This window comes from Camelus dromedarius, chromosome 3, assembly GCF_036321535.1.
Source record: "Camelus dromedarius isolate mCamDro1 chromosome 3, mCamDro1.pat, whole genome shotgun sequence".
Classification (NCBI taxonomy): domain Eukaryota; kingdom Metazoa; phylum Chordata; class Mammalia; order Artiodactyla; family Camelidae; genus Camelus; species Camelus dromedarius.
Genome location: NC_087438.1, coordinates 97,852,856 through 97,871,597, shown reverse-complemented (window position 1 = coordinate 97,871,597; position 18,742 = coordinate 97,852,856). Strand labels below are relative to the sequence as shown.

The 18,742-nt window shown below is 39.3% G+C and overlaps 1 protein-coding gene and 1 long non-coding RNA gene across 5 annotated transcripts in view; one reads left to right on the top strand and one right to left on the bottom strand.

The window, feature by feature from the left end:
- Window positions 1-5,439, bottom strand: part of PURA (purine rich element binding protein A) — a 38,990-nt gene extending 33,551 nt beyond the window's left edge. The window contains exon 1 of one of the 4 annotated variants that reach the window (XR_010380380.1): window positions 4,385-4,970. The gene's annotated coding sequence lies outside the window, so the exon portion shown is untranslated. Of the gene's footprint in view, window positions 1-4,384; window positions 4,971-5,327 lie in introns of those variants that run through there. The other 3 variants (XM_064484351.1, XM_064484350.1, XM_031441885.2) reach the window with 3 other exon arrangements.
- On the top strand, window positions 3,072-8,940 carry LOC135321012 (uncharacterized). Its single transcript, XR_010380382.1, has 3 exons — window positions 3,072-3,695; window positions 3,974-4,104; window positions 8,490-8,940. It is a non-coding gene; the product is annotated as an uncharacterized LOC135321012 (long non-coding RNA).
- Window positions 8,941-18,742: the final 9,802 nt, after the last annotated feature.

Sequence of the window (18,742 nt, the reverse complement as noted above, 5' to 3'; positions counted from 1 at the left end):
GGTCTACTCTGATCTCAATAAGGGGCTCAGAAATAATTGATTTCTCTTCCTAAATTCTGAGGCATAATCTAGGGCCTGTTTTCCTTCTCACGGATAGATAGAGAATGCTTATACTCCCTCACTGCAGTCTGCAGTCCTAGCATCTGTGGGAAAGCTAAGGCCTATTTCCAGGGGAACTTCTGCCTATGACCCCCTACACTTTCCCCATCACCTTCTACAGGGGGCTTAGAGGATACAGACCTCACAGCCTTACTCCTGGCTTTCTCAAGCATGGATTGCTGCCTTCATCCTGAAAAGAGTGTGTCTATCACATCTATGCTGTCCATTCCCATTGAACAACCCCCCCACCCCAGAATAAAGAGACTTGCCTCCCTCACTCTTAGCCTCAGAGACAGCTGAGCATCTGGCTGCCCAAGCTTCCTAAGGAAAAGAGGGGTAAAGAGAGGACTAATCAAGAAGCCCAGACCAGTCCAGAGCGTAAGCTTTGTCAATGCCTGAGACCTTAAAGCCCCCTGATATATCCCTCCATCTCCTGGGCAAACTCTCCTGCTGAGTATTCACAGCTTCCTTTTTCTCTTAGCAAGGGCCCCATTCAACCCAACATTAGCTACTTCAGCTCTGGACTGACCTTCACTACTTCCCGCTAAAGAGGAAGAAATAGGGCAAAGCACCCTGGCTCCCAAAGAGCAAACCGGAGTAGTCCTGTGGAGGAGCCCCAGAACCACCCACCTGTCCAGTTGTCCCTGAAATGGCTCCCTAAAGGGGAGGTCCATTCTGAGAGATAGAAATCCAGGCTTCTGGCCCCACAAAGAACTTTCCCTCAGTTTGGAAGCATCCTCCAGCACCGCCTAGTACCCTTTCAATGCTGATTTTTCTGCACTCCCTCCCCTGTCCCCAAGTCTGTCGGGAAGGGGACACAGGAACTGTTGGCGTACTTCCCACCACACAGAAATACACGGGTGAAGAAGCGGCGGCTCCTCCAGGTTCGCAAGGTAGAGATCAGGACCCTGGATAGACCCCGGCCCCAAACAGGGACGCAAAGGCTGAGTGGCAGGGTCTCCGCACAGAACTGGGAGGGGCATTACACTCCCACCTGTAAACTGAGACTAAGATCTGCTTAACACCGATCTGGATGAGCCGCTGTTCTTCCTCAAGGGTTTACCTTGCGCTGAACCAAGCCCTTGCTCCGTCGGGAGAACTCAAAGCAGCAAGGCCAACGGGATTGCGGGGATTGCGGAGAGCGGGCATGCGCCTGCCAGTTCCTGCCATCCTACCATTCTAATGATCACTTTCCCCACGACCAAAAAAAAAAAAAAAAAAAAAAGGCTCAAAACTGCCCGCCTTCTTCAACCAACTTTGGAGTTTAAATTTCTTGCCCTCTGTCCCAAACGTTTATGTCCGGGGTTCTGAAGCGCTTTAAGTTTGGAAATGCCCTGATTTTCTGCAAAACTGACTGTCACCAGGAACCAAGTTCTTAGTTCCCCAGCGCAGAGGCAACTGATGAAGTTTCTAGGTAAAACACAAGTTAAATATCATTTGCACGCAGAAACTGGAAATTTTAAGCTCAAATCAGCAAACCGAGACCTGAATCTCTCCACATAAATATGTGCTTACTTATTCTGTTATGTATTATATACGTATAAAAATTTGCCATTATCCAGCTTCTCGCCTACTTTATAAATGTATCTAAAAAGCAAACAAGGTTAATAATGCCTTTTCCAAAATAATACAAAGATAAATACGATATTTAGCACATTTTCACTACTGAAACAAGAAAGTTAGTTTCATGATAAGTCTGTAAGAGTGGGCTTTTGGTAAGAATGGAAGGGGATGGTGAAAGGCGGCTTTCCTTGGGCTATAGAATACAGTATTCTTAACAGGTAGCCTGGGAAGAATGAATATTGACTCAGAGAAAAGTCTTAAAACAAAGAGTTTAGAACCTTAAATAGAGTTTCAAAGTTAGATTTGCATCCTGACATTGAAAATCCATTAGCAAATTTGTGGATTTAAAAACATTCCTAGCCATTTGTTAATTACCTAAACAATGTACTAATTTGGTAAATGAAAAGCCAGTTCTAGTGTCTAGCTGTTTGAATTGTTATTTTAAAACAAATAGTTGTAGAAATAAAATTATAATTTCAATACGAGGTAGTAGAGACAAAGGGAAAACGAAATACATTAATATGAAGCAAAATATCCATGTTAATTAAAAAAACGTCAAAAATATTCCCTTTCTCCTCAAAGTTTGCTTATATTTTTAAAAGCTGATAAACGTCTTCAGATTTAGTGTGCTCTTTTATTAACACTACACACACGTTTTTAAGAGAACAGAGATTGCTTTATTTTTAATCCCTCTATCTCTGTATCTTTAACAAACTCTAACAAAAAAATTGTTCACAAGTGAAACAGACATTAGGCTGGACAAGAAAGGAAAAAAGCCTCATTCTCCTCAGCCTTAACTACGGGTGGGTCTGAAATAATATAATTCAGCTTTGGTTTTTAAAAGTAAAAATTAACACACACATTTACAGAATAACTTGGAGAGAGGGTATCTATCTCTGGGTAATAAACTCTTTTGATTATGGAGTTCCCAACAAAAACAATATGCTGATTGATATTTCACAAAACCACAGATTTCCCAAATAAAAGAGAAGCAAGAACATTAGACCTTGTGCTTTCAAGTGTTACTTAGGTTAAATGCCTGTCTTAAATCAGACAATTATCTTCAATAATCAAATCATTAAAACTAACTTGTACTGTAAGCGTTCAAAGTGAAGGAATTACCCATTTCTTCTCTCAGCTATCTACCAGGAAAACTCTCAAGTAAATCTTAACATTTAGCAACAACGACTAACAGTATTTCACTAATCATTTTTTAAAAGCCTATCCCCTTTCTATAGCTCACTTAATCTTTAAAACTATACCTCTCCAATGCTATTTCAATGTTTAGGGTTAAAGATAGGAATTAAACATTTAAAATCTGAGAGAATAATCCATGTGATAAAATCCTCGCATTTCACAAAATTTTATTTTAAGCATTTGCAGAAGAGTTAAATAAACGTAGCACACATTCTAGATTCAATAAAAATTTCAGAAAACCCGACATTTTATGTACCAAAAAGGTCCAAACAGAACCGATGCAAGTGTCAATAGCTCTCTCTCTTGCTACTGATTCTTAAATGATTTTTACCAGTACCCAAAGGAATGAAATCAGCAACTTTCTCCACACTCTCATCAACACTCCAATTTTCAAAGCCACAATTCGCAAACGTCAGTTTGGGCGGGGAGCAGTGGGGGTCTTCAAATAATCAAAAAATTCCTTTTCTCCTCTGACAGTCTACCAACAGATGTCAAACCAAATTCAGTCTATTGTAAAGCACTGGGACCTCCCTTCCAAGGACACGGGACACAAACACAGACACCACTGCACAAAGCTGTCCAAAAGCTCCTGGCCCGACAATAAAACAAGGGGCCCAGAAAAGAACGAATCAGAAGCCTCAATAGGGTCCCGCAGAGACGACGGAAATTAAAATAGCATTTATTCAGGAGTAAACAGCAACAAATTAAAGGAAGTTTCCCCAACCGGACTCTTGGGCCTTTCTCTATTCAAGTTCAGGCTCAAAGCAGATATATTTGCGGGGGTCCCTTCCCCTACAGGCATCTCAACCGCTGCCAGGGTCCACAGTCGCTCAAAGGTAAGACCCTCCAACTTCATATCCATTCCTTTCGCCCTCGGACAAAGGCAGATCAAACTACGGAGCTGATCTAGCTCTGTGGGGCAGCAAAAATGCTTGTTCGGGCCACCCATCCCTGGGCCTGGCTGCATCTGCGATGTCAGCACCAATGTATTCTTTTTTATTTTTACAACGCATACAGGGCGGGTGTATGCATTGCGGGGGTGGTGGGGGTGAACAGAGGAAAGGAGGGGTTGGTAGTGGAGCCTAGAACCCTCTTTCCTCTCCCCTCCTGCCAGGGCTGCTGTGCAGGGAGTGTCGGCCAGGTTTGGCGCACTGTCCCAGGTCCCGGGCGAAGGCGGCCAGGGGAAATGGGTCTTAGAGATTGCTAAGCAAACGGCACCATTGGTGGTCTCCAGCGCCTGTAGAGGTAGGATTGCCTTCTTTTCTTTCTTTCTTTCTTTTTTTTTTTTTTTAAGGGGCGTGTGACTTTATTCTTTTTTGGAGATGGGAGGGAGTTCGTACGTTCGTGCGCTCCGGGGGGAGGGGGGTGCGCTGCTGCACTGCCCGGGTCCCCGGAGGGAGGGTGCGGGGATGTCTACAATGCTACAGTAATTATTCCTGGGGCATAAGAGGGCAATTAGAGGGGAAAAGGTGGGAGGCACCTCAAGCTGTGGCAGTGGCAGCAAAGACGGTCGCAAGGGGCTTACCCGGGCGGGCGGGCGCTGTCCTGCCGCAGGTGAGGGAGGGCGCGGGCTGGAGGGAGGGAGGGCGCGCGCGAGGCAGGCGCTAGGCAGGCGCGAGGAAAGGGGGAGGGGAGGAGGGCGCGCGCGCGCACACCTGTCTTGGACAGCGGCGCGAGCCGAGCTGCGCCTCACTCGGGCTCAGCCGGCTGAGGAGGGAGAAGGGCGGGCTGGCAGGCGGGGGCGGGACGCCGAGGGGAGGAGGAGGAGGCGGCTCGGATGGCTGGCTCGGCTCTCGCTCGTTCTCCCTCCCGCTAGCAAGTCCGGCTCACACCCTGCTTCTCCCGCTCACTCACAGCCCCCTTGGCTCTCCCTCCTCCTCCTCCTTCCCCTGCGGGATCCGCTCGCCGCCGCCGCCGCCGCCGCAGACGGCAAGTCGTGGCAGCCAGACGTCGGCGCGTAACCCGGCGCTCTGTGCGTGACTCCGGGCGACGTCAGCGCGCGCTCCCCGCTACCCACCATTCCCCCCCCACCCTCCTCCCGTGGCTCGCGCCCTCCGCCCTCGCGTCCCTCCGTTTCAGTTGCCGCGGCGGCGGCCGCCGAGCGCGCTCCCTCCGCCCCCCCATCTCGCGCGTGCGCGCGCCCTCTCTGCTGTTGGCGCGTCAACAGCCCGCGGCCCAGGCCTTGAGGCGCGTTTGAGAAGGGGGCTGCCTGCGGCCTCTTTGCCCGTTCTTCCTCCATCCGCCGCCCGTAGCGCCACCAGGAGGACTTATTCCTGGTTAGGCTTTGAGGACGGAAGCCAGGCTCAGGCGGGGACAGAACCCTATAGGGCCTGCGTCAGCTCCAACTTAGGGCCCTCAGCGCCGTAGTCCGTGCCGCTACCACCCCGTCACCCTAGCCTCCCCCCGTCCCTGTTTCGCCCGCATCTCTCAGGGGGCGATAGGCCTTTCATCTCCCGGGAGGGTCTCACCTTGGCCTTCAGACTCCTGCCGGGAGGGGTTAGAAGGGCAGAATTAGCATAAAGAAGAAAGGGGCTAGACCACGTTCAGGCTCTGGCCCCAAGAATCCTTGACAGGAAGCGTGGGGTTGCTACCCAGCCTCCCACGCAGTGTAGGTGAAACTGGGCCCCTTTGAGGGACTGTGACTAAGGACAAAACCCTGATAAATATTACTTATGCGTCGTTGGGCCGAGTGGGAGAGAGTAAAAGGGACGAGTTAATTTTTATAAATTGCTACGTAAGGGCAAAATACAGAACTATAAACTGTCCTTTAAGAGTTTTCTTGAAATCTTACCAAGTTTGACAAGATTTTTGGTACACGTTAACTTTTACCCTCGCTTTGTGTACTGTCATATCTCCATTCTGCAACACTGCGTGCATAGAAGATGGATCACTTAAAAATGCCTTCATCATCTTTATAATTATTTAAATATACCGCAGAGAACTCAATCTGTGATTTAAGAAAACTTAGTCACTGTTTTAACTTATTTAACTGAGTATATTTTATTTTGAGGTTGCTCTGCAGTACATCTTGAGATACTCTTATTAGGCAATAGACTTTTAAACTCACTTATTATAGGACCTTTTCCAAGAAGTTTTTCTAGCTAAGCCTTAGAGGCAGTAGGACAGGTGAAATTAACCCCATTTGATAAATAAGAAAATTGAGCTACAAAAATACATCAGTTGTTGAGAGTTGCAAATAGTGTGTCACCGAGAGAGCGAGAGAAACACCACAGGTCTATTACTACCTGCTTTATCCACTAAGCCAGAGATTCCTCAATAGTTTACTTCCTGGTATCTTTTGATGCTCCCTTCCCCCTCTTATGTATTGTAGGCAATGCCTAATGTCTGAGAGAAAGGTATTCCTGGAGACCTCAAGTCACAGATTATTCTAAAAGGGCATTTTTCTGCAATAGAAAATTATAGCTCAGAAATAATTTGTTGTGAATCAAACTTCCATACTAACAAAATATTTATTAATCCCTAGTTCAATGTGAGAAAACTTTTGCATTAAGAATGCCTCTAGAATGATGGGTCATTTCCTTTGAATTGTTTCTTTATTCACCTCATCTTTAGGTGGCAGCACTACTATATAAATATCTTTGAAACTACAGTCTTCTGCAACTTGATATCCTAAAGAATGTTTTGTCCTAAATGCTTCCAACTATATTGTGGAGATTAGAAGCTGGTGAAAATATGGAATCATAGCTGAAAATGAGAATACTTAGGAGGGTTCTAGCAGAGGAAAAATGGGCTTGCAGAGAAATTAATAAAATACATGGAGCCACTGAGGGAAAAGCTTAGGAAGTTTTTTTTAAGCTTTTTTATTTTTATTTTTTTTTAGCTATGTAAGGAGCAAATAGCATCTTTAAAGCTCTCTTACTGAAACAGAAGATAACCTTCCAAAGCAAAGTATAACTTCTCAATAGTGTACGTGTATCAAGCATTTACAAGTTTAAAGTTGCTAGTTGTATACATAGCTGCCAGTATTCACTACAGTTTTAAAATTCAGGTGCAGTTTTCTTTATTAAACTGCACAAACTTATGAAGATCCCAAATAAGACCTTATCGTTGACCCTTGTGGAAAAGAAGGACTCATCTGGGCTCCCTTCCTTGCTGCTTACATTTTTCATGTAAAAAGTAAACTGCCATTACTCAAACTCAGAGAAGTGAGAAGACAAGCTAAAATAAATATAAAATAACTATATAAATATTCTATATCTTAATTTCCCCCACATTTTTTTGAGGGTAATGAATGTGATATGTAAGGGTTATTTGGATCAAGTGTTTTCTAAGTAGAACTTTGTGGTAATTAATTTTGTATATTTACAGTAGTTCTCCCTGTACCCCTTTGTCCAAGCAGCCAAGCAAAATTGAATTTACATGCATTTCAAAATAGACTGCATTAGATTTACAGTATAAATACAACCACTAAGGAATATAGAGGTATGATCATCAGCAGTGGAAAATCATTTCTGAATAGAGGATGAAGTGTTAATGAAGTCTTTCTTGATGGCAGCTTCCATTTTTCTCAGGTCATACTTGGAGAAGGAGTCTCAAGCAAATTGGTAGAACTCAAACTCCCTAGTATTATGTTAAGATTTTTAAGCTCTCTTGTGCCAGCAAATCATGCAGCCTGGGGGCCTTAGCTCCAAGCTTCTGCCAACTCCATTTTGGCAGTAAAGTGTTCTGTTGAACAAAGTTTGCACGTGTTTGGGGTGTGAAGTGGTTCCTCAGGCATTTATTGATTTTATTCCAGTTTAGGGACTTGAAGACAAGGGTCAGAAACACAAGATTTATATAGTTCATATGTGCCCTGAAACAGACTATGCTAGTAATCTTGAATTTTCACTTAAACAAGGATAGGTTTTTCTTTGTTGGTATCTGAGTTACTGAAGTGGACCCTTCAGCTTACTCCCTAGGTGCTAACATAATATTCAACCAGATCTCAGAAGCACGTAAGCAAGATCCTCTTTGTTGAGGGTATAGAGCTATGGAAAATCACTCCTCATCCTCTTACCCATAATACCACCAAAATATGTTTATCCAGGTGAAACATACTAAATAATAATATACAGCTTGAGAGCAAAAGGGCCAGTAATTATTTAAACTTGATCTCATTGTCAAATTAAATATAACTCTGAGCCTCTGATCTTTTTTTGTATCAGTTGTCTGACTTCATCAGTTTCACCTACCTCCTCCCATCCTGGCGTCATTGGTTAACAACACAGGTCCAGATGTGTGTGCTAATTTGTCTTATTTCAGAGGTCCCTTGTCTTGTCAGAAATATATATAAACAGTTTCAATTTCTATTAATTTTTCAAGTAATTTTAATAGAAAAATCCTTGCATAATCTGGGGTAACACAATTTTAAAGCCATAATAGAGTGCTGTTGGAGTATTCTTTTTTTTTTCCTTCCTGGTTTAAGAATAATGGGAAAAAAAGACAAACGTAAAAGTAACAAATGTTGAAATGATACTATTATCGTACCTTTAACCATGATCAATGGAATGTCAATTTGTATACAAGTATGGTCATTTGAAAATGGTAGTTATTCTGGATACTTGCCAAGAGAATGTGACCTAAATTCTTATTTTCACTTTTTCCTTCTCTACCCTTCTTTTAAAAAGTAGTTCCCAAGTCAAAACTAACATATGGATGGAGTCAGAGAAGGAGAGGAAAGCTGGGCCTTTCCGAAGAGTGGATCTATCTGGACTGGAAATTACCATTGAAATTTGCTGCACATTTTATGGTGACCCCAAAACTCCTTTGCTTGCTTGCTTTAGAGTATCAATGTATTGCCACTTTACTACCTGGAGCAAGACTAAATACATAGATTCATAAGTAGATATGCACATACAATCATATACTGCTACTCTCAGGCTAATTTAGGAAATTTTTACATTCCAGAGCAGTAGCACTTTGCAGTTAGATGAAGATCAGTTGTGTTTCTTTCTATGGTGAGTGAAATGTGTCAGAGGAAAAATCAAGATAATACATCATGGAAAAATACGAAGGAAGTTCTTTAATATTTTGTGCTATAGAATTTTTATCTTTCAAGTATACTTTTTTCTTCTTGTCTACTTAAATACTCAAAATTAATTATTAAATGTAAATATTATGTAATTGTAATGATTAGTTTTTACTTGCTAGATAGTAAATCAATATTTACTTCATAATTATGTGTATACAGAAGAAATGTTTTTTAATTACCACTTTGGAATCCTATTAATATATATATCACATAAACAATATTACAGCTGATAATTGGTTTAGATGGCTTTTTTTTTTTCACCTTGAACTTCCTTTTGGAAAGTGAATATTACCTGCTGTTTCAGGACTGGTTCTTGGGACCCACCACTGTTCATCAATCAGCCTTATTTTCTTGAGTCATTTATTGAATAGTATCTATCAAATGCCTGTTTGCCAGACATTGTTTTAGGTGCTTGAACAAAACAAAAGTCCCTGATCTCATAGAGTTTCCAGTCTAGTAAGACATAATATAATAAAGAAAGATATACTAATATGCTGGATAGTGATAAATACTAAAAAGAAAAAGAAAGCAGGTAAGGGGAAAGAGTTTTCTGTGATTGTGTGTGAATGTGTGTGTGCATGTCTCCTACCTGATATTTTAAATAGAGTGATCAAGGATGCCTCTCTGAAGAGGTAACATTTGAGCAGAGATTTGAAATAGTCATGGGAAAATCTGGGGAGATGTTCCAAGTGTTGTGAACAATTTATGCTGCATAAAGTCACTCAAGTATAACCCAGATACCATCTCATGTATAATCCAAATATACATGGAACTATGTATTTTTTTTTCCTTAAGAGAAAAAGAAACTCATTAGGTTTTCAGAAAAGTTTTTCATTTAATATCAGCATTGTTCACATTGCTCTATTTCTCATGATGATTATTCCATTATTTAATACAATAAGATTTATGGCTCTACAGACAAAGCTCTACAGTCCTTTATGTGCAATTCCAAAATCCAAAAACTTTTTCCTCAATTTATTTTGTGGCAAAAACTGAACTGACATAACTCTGTTTAAAGTCTTCATTTATTCCATTTGGTGTGACTATTGACGTATTTCAATACAGAAATATGTTTGATTAAGGTATGCTGCCCAGGACAACACATGATAAGTAAAATATAGGTAGCATAATATATTACATTCCTAAAATATGAAAAGAATTTTAATTCAGAAACACATCTGGCCTCAGAGATTTCAGATAAAAGATTGCAGACCTGTACCAGATTTATCCTTGATTTTCTGATTAAATATTATCCCTGATGTTAATGATATGTATCGTTTATAGTTATATTTATATTAATGATATTATGAAGTATTATCATTAATGTTAATCTTTGGATATATTTTATTCAAGGAATAAGGTTTATATAGTGTTTTTATTATGTACCTGGCACTGTGTAAATACTCTTTCACAGATGAGAAAGCTGAGCCACAGAGAGATGAAGAAACCTGCTAAAAGTCACACAGCTATTAAGTGACAGAGCTAAGAATTGACCCTAGACTATTTTCCTTTATTATCTGTGCTGTTTGCCACTTAACTAACTCCCCTTCTCCCCATCCCTTTCATACTCCCTTCTACTTTGGAAAAGTTTTGAATATAAGCCCTTTCTAAGAGCATGTTTTTTTCTTCTACTCCGAAGTATCAGACATCAAAACTTTACATATTCTTTACAAACAAATATCTCAGTAATGTTTTCTTATTTTATTTTCTCCTGTTATGATTTCAGCCATTTCCATTTCCAACTGACATTGAGAATGAGAATAAGTAAATCTCCAGTCTAATAAGTTTTCACGTTAACCTCATCTTTCACCATCATTTTCTTTGGATATATTTGGATAATAATGAGGTACCTCCCTTATTATTGTAGTCTTGTCAGATGTCAGTTCACATTAAAAATTTGGATCTAGTTTACTGAGCAGTAGGCATCTGCCAGATCAACTTCTGTCATTAATTTGAAAGTTTCCTCTCACTCAATGAATTACATCAGCTCACTTTATTCTAGGCATATTAAATCTGTGTTTTTGAGTTGGATTTTTTTTTTCATTAGTTTATCCTCAGGTAAGAGTTCTTCCATAAGTAATTAGAAACTGAGATTGTTTCTGCTTTTATTTATTTACTTATTATTTATTGGCTATCTAAAATCAAGATTAATTGAGCATATGTCATAAGGTTGGGCAAAGACTCTATTATGACTGTACTATCTAGGTAGGGTCAATTTGAGTAAGTATATTACATTGAACTTTCCAAGAATCTATTCTTGAGATCCCATTGTGAGACATTAAATAAATCACTTTAGTTGTTCCCTGTGAAAATTAATGTATTGTCCTTGAATACAAAGATGAAGGTTCTGACACACACTCGGTAAAGCATTATCTTTTGTGTAATGTTGACAGAGTTGTTCTGAGCCAAACACAGTTTCTCTGGGGTCACTCCACAGCTCATGTTTGCTAAGTTTAGGGGTGCAGTTCATGGCCACTAGAGCTAAAGAAGAATTAAACCCATCAATTTTACCTTATTAGCATACTGCTGAACCAAATGAGCCCACAAATCACTCACTAAATTGCTGAGAAAGGAAAAAAGAGAGACTGAATAAATACATGTGTGTGTTGAGATTGACTGTAAAGAACATCAGTTGATAAATGAGGAATTGAGGGCTTTGCCAAGGCTTAGCTTGAGTAACTTTTTGTCTTCTGTGGGGTCAAAAAGATGAGCTTTTCCCTTAAGACCATGCCCTGGAGACACAGCTTTTCTCCACTAGTTCTGAAATATTCCATATTCATAGTGCCCAGTACAAAACTTTTGGGGCACACCATTAATATTTACCAAGATGTAATAATCTTTTGGGGGGGAATCTAATACTTGCAATTTACCTCCACTGTATATAAACAAATTTTAATGAATTCATGTGATGGACAACTTTTTAGCTCTTCTGTTTTCCCTACTTTTTAGTTAGGTGACCCCTCCTCTATTCCGTGTGGTGGTCAAGAATGTGGACTGGGTAATCAAATCTCCTAGGTTCAAAACTCTGCTTTCAAATTCCTAACCATGCGACTTTGGGCAAATTACTTAATCTTTATAGGCCCCAGTTCCCTCATTTAAAAATGAGGATAATACCAAGTGCCACATAGGTATATTATGAGGGTTAAATTAGTAAATTAAAAAGCGTTTAGAAGACGATCTGGTACATAGTAAGTATTCCATAAATGTGAACTCCCACTCACTGGACACCAACTTTACCTGCCCTCCTCTCAAGGCCCAAGCCAAGTTCTCTTTTTTTCTTTCTTCCAACTTCAGGCTCTTGGGCATTGGCCTAAGGTTAAAACTGTCCTCTTCCTCATTACTAGCTTCAACTGCGTTGTTCTTGGAAACGGCCAAGTACGCTTACCTCTTCTAGGTTTTGGGTCATTTTACTTTCTATCTGAACATCTTTTCATGGGTGTTCAGAGTAGGATCTCTTCCATACACACATTTAGAGTAGTATCTCTTCCATTTATACATTGAAAGGTTCTCCCCTGATCACTGAAGTATGTGTTCCTTGAGAGTAGGGACTGTGTCTTAATTATCTCTATTATTTGCCTTCCCTCCCCATCCCTGCTACACAGTCTATGCTAAGGAAGTTTGTTGAATAAATGAATTAATCCATTTAGGCTTTGTGTTTTTTGCTCATTTAATCCTGGGTATTCTATTCTGAACCTCCAGTTTTCCTGAAAATTTTCTTGTTCCTTTTATCTCTGGAAGTTTTAGCTTCACCTGGTGATGCTGAGACCCCATCTTGGATCATCACAATTTTCTGGCTGGCAGGTAAGAGGTTCAGTTTACCACACAATCCATTCATGTTAGGAAAAAAAATTCCCATTTATTTCACTTGGAACTTAATTTCACTTATATTTTCTTGGCTCCAGCTAGACTGATATTCTCTTTAAAATCTATCAGTATCTTTGAGAGGGAGTCCATTTTGCAGAACTCTCTCTCATTCCTTATTTGAAGATACTGCCATACCACCCTATATTTCTTTCTTTTAATAAATTTGACATGTAACATAGTGTAAGTTTAAGGTATACAGTGTGTTACTTTGATACATTTATATGTTGTAATATGATTACCACTGTAGCAATATTTATCACATTATGTAATTATAGTACAATATTATTTTCTGCATTCACTATACTGTGCATTAGATCTCTATGGCTTATTTACTACTCTTACAAGTTTGTACCCTTAAACACCATCACTCTTATTATCCACCCCTACCAATCCCCTGATAGCCACCATTTTAACTCTCTCTCTCTCTTTTTTTTAATACAAATTTAACTTTTTTAGATTCTACATATAAGTGATATCATCACCCTCAATCTCTTTACATGGAAAATATGAATCAGTTCTCTCACTTGGAGGGGATGAATATGAATTAGATCAATCTCTTAAATTTTTTTCTTTTTAATATATAAAAGGTATATGTAATACATATATTATGTATAAAGCTCAATAATATAATGAACTACCCAACCCAAGAACTAGCCTATTTCCCAGTAAATTGCATCTACATTTTTGTTTCTCCTTTATATTTTCCCCTGTCAGAGGTAACAAGTATCCTAAATTTTTTCATCATTCTATTGCTATTTTTTTAATTTAGTTTTATCTCAAATGTGTATGTGCTAAAACAATATATTATTTAATTTGTGTTTTTGAGCATTATAAAAATGCTGTCATACAATATATAGTCTTCTGGGATTTGCCTTTTTAACTCAACATTATGGTTCCAAGATTCATTGATGTTGTATATGATGATTGTTGATTTTTACTACCATATAACATTCTATTCTGTGAATATATCTAAATGTATTCTTCTAGTGATACATAGTTGGGTTATTTCTAGTCTTTTTAAAAAATTATAACCATTGCTACTGTAAAAATTTTATGCATGCCTCCTGGTCACACATGCAAGTATATTTCTTGATTATATGTAGAAGTAGGGTTGCTTGGTTGTAGAGTATGCAAATATTCAACTTTGTGAGATAATTAATGCCACACAGTTTTCCACTCTCCCACAGTTTATAAGAATTCTACTTATTCTTCAATATGTGGTATTGTTACACAATTTTTTGCCAGTCTAGTAGTGATAAAATGGTATACACCTTTTATAGGATAGAAGAAAGTCATCCTTACCCAAAGCTTTTTAAACTTCCTCTTCTTTACTATATTAAGAGCTCACAGCCTCATTTGACATCACTGTGCCTGGGAGTTCCTTTGAGAGAAAGTTATTTATTTGTGTGATAGTTTCTAAGGGTATAAAAACTGAGATAGGGTGGAGGCTGCTAACTGGATTGTTTGAATGTTGCTTTTAAGTTGAATTTGCATAAATACCAGATTATACACAAACTAAAACTTCTTGCTAATGCTCTGCAGAAACATGCGGAATTGCATTCTTTACTATTAGCCCATCATAAATTAATCTAGTCTTGAGTTTATATCTGAAAAGCTATTTTAAGTAAAAGGCTCCTGCAATCTGCTGATCTGGAATATTTTCACTGAATCAAGTTTAGTAAAGATATCTTTGTATATTTCTTTGTATTTTAACTTACCAGACATTCAACTTGCCCTCTTTTGATATGGTTACATAATGTAATGCAAATTAATCTCTCAAATAAATTTCAAAACTCCAAATGTTCATCGTACTTCTGTTATCCACTGAATTGACCCCCAAACAATAACCAGGAAAGTAAGTCCAAACTGATGGTACCCTAAAATGTGTGTGTTTTAACTGAAAAAGCCATCTTGTATATAAACAGTTTTTGTCAATAACTAAAAACACATGAATATAGAAAAAGAGAATCCAAGAAAAATGACAATATATGTATATTTTTAAGAAGAACTTTTATACCTCCTTGTGTTTATTGTCTTTAAAAACAAATATCAGTTTGTCATTTGCTTATTTTTTCTTGCCTTCAAAGGAAAGATTTTTGAAGAAAGGGACTGTGCATTTGTTTTATGTTTCTTAATTATATTGTTAAATATAATATCCCAAAGGGGAACTTGGAGAATATTAATTAAGTGCAAAAGTCCCCTCTGTACCATTAATATTTGTTGACTGACAAAATGACCGAGTTAATATTCATGATCAAACCATAAGAAAGCTGCAGTAACTTTCTTCTTTATTGTACTGTAGCTATTTTTGGAAATAATCATCCATCAGAGTGAATACATTTATGCCAGGTGAGTGTTTTTCAGCTTTATTTATATAGCTGTTACTGTGTTTAGTCAAGTTGCTATCAGCCATTGACTTCTTTCAGTGCTCTCTTTTAAAACCAGATTGGGGCGAGGTGGGGAGGGGAGGATATAGCTCAGAGGTAGAGTGTGTGCTTAGCATGTATAAGGTCCTAGATACAATCCCCAGTTCTTCCATTAATAAACAAACAAACAAACAAACCAAATTATCCCCCAAAAAAAGATTTAAAATTTTTTTAATTAAAAAAAAACAAGCATTAAGCCTCATTTCCTCAATCCCATAATGCTGGATATTCACTTCAGTACTGATCAAGGGACATCAGGTGCTGCTGAAGTAAGACTGATTCCTGCCAAAACTCTCTCTTGATGGGGGCTTTTCTTTTATATCACGTAGTGTAAGTGAGCTTTTTGTTTGTTTGATTTTGTTACTTTGTAAGTGGTCATCTGTAAGACAAGGCAAAGCTAGAGGTTTAAGCCTTTACTTCTAACATGGATTGCAACATGACAACATGCTCACTGTAGAAGGCAGCCTCTGAGAAGGCCCTGACTCCTGCCTTCTGGTTGTCACACCCTTGTGTAGTCCTGTCCCCCGCTGTTTGAGGATTGATCTGTCTGACCAACAGAATGTTGTGGAAGTAGTAGTATGTCGCTTGCAAGATTAGGTTATAAAAGACTGCAAGGACCCAGGGACCGCAGGCCAAATTAGAACCTCAGCTAGTTCTGAAGGGAACCGTTTCTGAGGTTGGAAAGTGTTAACCTAGATCTTGAGCCAAGAAGATGCAGGTTTTATTGAGTCTAAAAAAAAGAGAGAGAAAAAAACCTGGATACGTAAATAGAAATAAGTAGGAATTTCACTGAAATATAGTGAAAAGAAGAGAGCACCTAATAAAAGGAAATTAAATACTGTTACATGCTACAGCATGGTTGAACCTTAAAAACATGCTAAATGAAAGAAGCAAGTCACAAAAGATCACATATTGTATGAGTCCATTTACATGTAACATCCAGAATTGGCAAATCAATAGAGACAGAAAATAGACTGATAGTTGCCCAGGACTGGAAGGTTGGGGTGGGGGATTTGGGGGTTTCGTTTGGAAGTAATGAAAATGTTCTAATATTGATTGTGGTGATGATTGCAAAACTCTGTAAATATAATAGAGCCATTGAATTGTACCCTTTGAATGGATGACTTGTATGGTATATGAATTACAGTTGACCCTTGAACAACGTGAGGGGTTAGGGGCGTTGACCCCTGCCCCCACCCAACACGGTCAAAAATCCACATGTAACTTTACATATATCTCAATAAAGCTGTTTTAAAAAGACTGTTGTTTCTATGTTGGGTTTTCTCTCTCTCCTATCACTTGTTCTGGAGGAAACCAGCTGCTATGTCTCAAAGACAGACAACCTACCTGTGGAAAGGCTTATGAGATTTCCAGCCAACAGTCAGCAAGAAAATGAGCCCTGCCAATAACTTTGTGAATAATCTTTGCTAATCCTATAGGTGGAAAATAGTATCTTATTGAAGTTTTAATTTGTAGTTTCCTATTATGAGTGATATCAGGCACATTTAATATGTTTAAATGCACCTATTGGAGGAGAACAAAAAATAAAAACATGAACCCCATATTAAGTGACATTAGGAAACAACTTTAACCCTAGGGCACAGTATATGATTTTTCTGTGAAAAACACACAGATTTTCCCCAAAGATGCTCAGAAAGCCACCAGAATTGGAGGGGCAAAGAATATGTGCTGGAAGGGAAGGGGCTAAAAAGGGGTGGATTATTTAAAAGTCTGTGTGAGGATCAGGTAGAACCCAGATCCTCACTCCCCATTCCTACCCCAAGTAGCTAGTTGCTTTTCCCTCCTTCACAGTGCAGGAGACAGAAGCTGTCATCTCTGGAGAAACTGAACTAGAGAGACTCTGGACTTGGATATATCAAGTTCTGAAGAATAGGTATGAAAACAAGAACTGGGTATTGTTAAGATGAGGTTAAATGCACTAAAGGCATTTTTCTCAAGCTGTGAAGGGTTGAGTCATCCTTCCTCAATGAACTATCTACCTGTCACACAGATTGCAAGGCTCACACCCTCAGGCTCGGTACCTTTTCTTTTAGTGATGGAAGCACTTTGTTGTATTCTTACTTAACAGTTCTCCTTTTTAAAACAACTCTATAATGAACTTGCCCTTGTTTGTTTGTTTGTTTGTTTGTTTGTTTATCACATCAGTTTTCATCACTGGTAGAAGACTACTCTTTTCTTTCCCTTATTTTTTTTAGCTCCCAAAGGAGGATAAGGAGCATCACTCCTTCTTCCTCTCCTCCTTTTTGGTAGGTTCTTCATCCAATTCATCTCACATGGAGAAATTAGTTAACTAGACCCATCAGGCTTCCCACCCTTTAAGTGGTGACCTGGAGGAGGAAAAGAGGGCATTTTCAGTTTCTAGAGAACTTTGGCTCAAATTTCAACAAGAATGGTAGAGGAAGGAGGTGGCTATTTCAGTCATGAATGGTTATGTTCTCCTAGGCTAAACCTATAAATATTAAACGCCAATTTTGTGGTGGTAAATGCCACCAAATTGGATTGCTTTTAACACAACACATAACCCTGGCAAATATAATTTCAGCTCTTTTCTCACACTGCGGTATCCTTTTACTTACACCATACTTTGACAGAGGAAGAATGGAACAAGCTTCATTTTGATTCATGAATGTTGTTTTTATTCTAAATGCCCCATGTGAGGGGAATGCAAATGGACACAAGATATATGCAAATTCACTTGCATACCCAGAGAAGGCAAATGAGGCTTAGTTCTTAGATTCCTTGATCAGGCTCCCTGGGTGAGAAGGCTAAGGAAAGAGGTGTCTGTAACTGAATTACAGAGAACGTCATGTTTGAGAAGGGAGAGGAGAGATGTTGGCTGCCATACAGCTCCCAGCATTCCAGAACCTGCATATAAAAGTGAGTGCAGCTGCCAAGGCAAGAGAAGGAGCTCAATGAAAGAACGGCCTTCACTGGTGTGAGGGCGCCCAAGGCACAGAATGCACACAGCGGGATAAAATGGAATCTCCAACTTTTCTGCTTTAGGTCTTGACCCCAAATCTCTGCATAAGTCCTTAAACCACTCACTATCTCTTCCTGCCTCCTTACTCTCTTTTACAGCCCAGGCCAGGACCAGGTTGCAGGAGTGAGGCACAAAATTTAAAGGGAGCACCCCCCCCCAAATCAGTAATCAAGATAATGTTTTAGTGTAATAATTTTTAATTTCAAAATTAGTGCAAAAAATCCATGTTGAGCAAAACACCAAATTTTAAGTGAAGACAGAATACTGTCGTGCACTTTTATGACCCTGCCGCAGTCATATCACCCTGAACCTGAACTTGGTTCCAATAAAACTTTATTTGCAAAGCAGGTAGCTGGATGTAGCTTGCCATTTTGCTTTTTTAAAACTATTACAATAAAATATTATTTATCTTGCTGATTGAGTTTTTTGACGCCTCTTAAATTTGGTGCCAAGGGGAGTGTATCACTCACCCTATCCTAATTTTAACCATGTTTCAATCCTTCCTTTTTTTCTTTTTTAACCTTATAACTGTTCTGTTTGTAAACAAGCTCCCTCCTGGAC